This window comes from Taudactylus pleione, unplaced genomic scaffold (genome assembly GCF_031769625.1).
Source record: "Taudactylus pleione unplaced genomic scaffold, aTauple2 ptg003516l, whole genome shotgun sequence".
NCBI lineage: Eukaryota > Metazoa > Chordata > Amphibia > Anura > Myobatrachidae > Taudactylus > Taudactylus pleione.
The window spans coordinates 2,501-5,000 of record NW_028287860.1 but is presented as its reverse complement, the minus strand read 5'-3'; positions in this window follow the sequence as shown (position 1 = coordinate 5,000).

Here is a 2,500-nt window from a genome sequence, read left to right as displayed (position 1 = left end):
GGGGAGTCGGCCTCCCGTGGACCGCCGCCCCTTGGCCTGACGGGCCCCTGGGGGGCCGGGGAGGGGGCAGGGGCGAAGGCCGGTGCCCGCCGGCACGGCGGCGCCCCCCGGTGGCCACCCGGTGGCGCTGCAGCAGCACCCCGGGAGGGCAAAAAATTGAAATAAAAAAAAATAGAGCCACCCGTGAAATTAAAACATTGGGGGGAGTAAGGTGCAGACCCGCCCCGACCCGCGGCGCCCCCCGGTGGACGCCCCGCGACGCTGCACCAGCAGCGCCCCGTGAAATTATTACTATTATTATTATTATTATTATTATTTTGAAAAAAATGAAAAACAGCCACCCATGAAATTAAAACACAGGGAGAGTGCACGGTGCAGGCCCGCCCCGCCGCGCGGCGCCCCCCGGTGGACGCCCCGGGGAATCGAAAAAATGAATAACAAAATGAAAATTTTTAAAGTAGCCACCCATGAAATGAAAACATAGGGAGAGAGTGCAAGGTGCAGAAACGCCCCCCCCCCCACGCGGCGCCCCCCGATGGACGCCCCGGGGAATCGAAAAAATGAATAACAAAATGAAAATTTTTAAAGTAGCCACCCATGAAATGAAAACATAGGGAGAGAGTGCAAGGTGCAGAAACGCCCCCCCCCCCCCCCCCCCACGCGGCGCCCCCCGATGGACGCCCCGGGAATTAAAAAATAAATAACAAAATGAAAATTTTTAAAGTAGCCACCCATGAAATGAAAACATAGGGAGAGAGTGCAAGGTGCAGGCCCGACCGAATCGTGGACGCCCCCCGGTGGACGCCCCGCGCCACTGCAGCAGCACCCCGGGAATTTTTTTTATTTTTATTTTTTTTAAGAAATAGCCGCCCATGAAATAAAAACATAGGGGGAGTGAGGTGCAGACCCGCCCCGCGGCGCCCCCCGGTGGCCCCCCGGGAAAATGAAAAAAAAAATAAACAAATTTGAATAGCCACCCGTGAAGTAAAAACATAGCGAGAGTGAGGTGCAGACCCGCCGCGCGGCGCCCCCCGGTGGCCGCCCGGGAATTTAAAAAAAATAAATAAAAAATTACAAATTATATGCCACCCATGAAATAAAAACATAGGGGGAGTGAGGTGCAGACCCGCCCCGCCTCGCGGCGCCCCCCGGTGGCCGCCCGGGAAATGTTTAAAAAAAAAAAAAAAAATGACATAGCCACCAAATGAAATAAAAGCATAGGGTGAGTGAGGGGCAGAGTCGCGGCGCCCCCCGGTGGCCGCCCCGGGAATTAAAAAAAAAAAAAAAAATTCTATAGCCACCCATGAAATAAAAGCATAGGGTGAGCGAGGTGCAGACCCGCCCCGCCTCCCGGCGCCCCCTGGTGGCCGCCACTGGAATTTAAAAAAAAATAAATTATGTAGCCACCCATGAGACTAAAAAAAACACAGGAGGAGTGAGGTGCAGACCCGCCCCGCCTCGCGGCGCCCCCCGGTGGCCGCCTGGTAAAATAAAAAATGTAAATAAAATTGTATAGCCACCCGTGAAATAAAAACATAGAGGGAGTGAGGTGCAGTCCCGCGGCGCCCCCCCCCCCCCCCCCCCCCCCCCCGGTGGCCGCCCTGGAAAGTTTTTAAAAAAAGTAATTCTGTAGCCACCCATGAAATACAAACATAGGGAGAGTGAGGTGCGGACCCGACCCGTCCCGCGACGCCTCTGCGGCAGCACCCCGGGAAATCTGAAAGAATATGAAAAAAAATAGCCTCCCATGAAATAAAAACATAGAGAGAGCAGGGTGCAGACCCGCCTCGCGGCGCCCCTGCAGCAGCACCCCGGGAAGTTTGAAAAAAAAAATAAATAAAAATAAAATAGCCACACGTGAAATAAACAACACGGGAGAGTGAGGTGGAAATTTGAAAAAAAAATAAATAAAAGTAAAATAGCCACACGTGAAATAAACAACACGGGAGAGTAAGGTGGAAATTTGAAGAAAATAAATAAAAGTAAAATAGCCACACGTAAAATAAACAACACGGGAGAGAGAGTAAGGTGGAAATTTGAAAAAAAATTAAAATAAAATAGCCACACGTGAAATAAACAACACGGGAGAGAGAGTAAGGTGGAAATTTGAAAAGAATAAATAAAAAAAAAATAGCCACACGTGAAATAAACAACACGGGAGAGAGAGAGTAAGGTGGAAATGTGAAAAAATAAAAATAAAATAGCCACACGTGAAATAAACAACACGGGAGAGAGAGTAAGGTGGAAATTTGAAAAAAAAAATAAAATAAAATAACCACACGTGAAATAAACAACACGGGAGAGAGAGAGTAAGGTGGAAATTTGAAAAAAATAAATAAAAGTAAAATAGCCACACGTGAAATAAACAACACGGGAGAGTAAGGTGGAAATTTGAAAAAAATAAAATAAAATAGCCACACGTGAAATAAACAACACGGGAGAGAGAGAGTAAGGTGGAAATGTGAAAAAATAAAAAATAAAATAGCCACACGTGAAATAA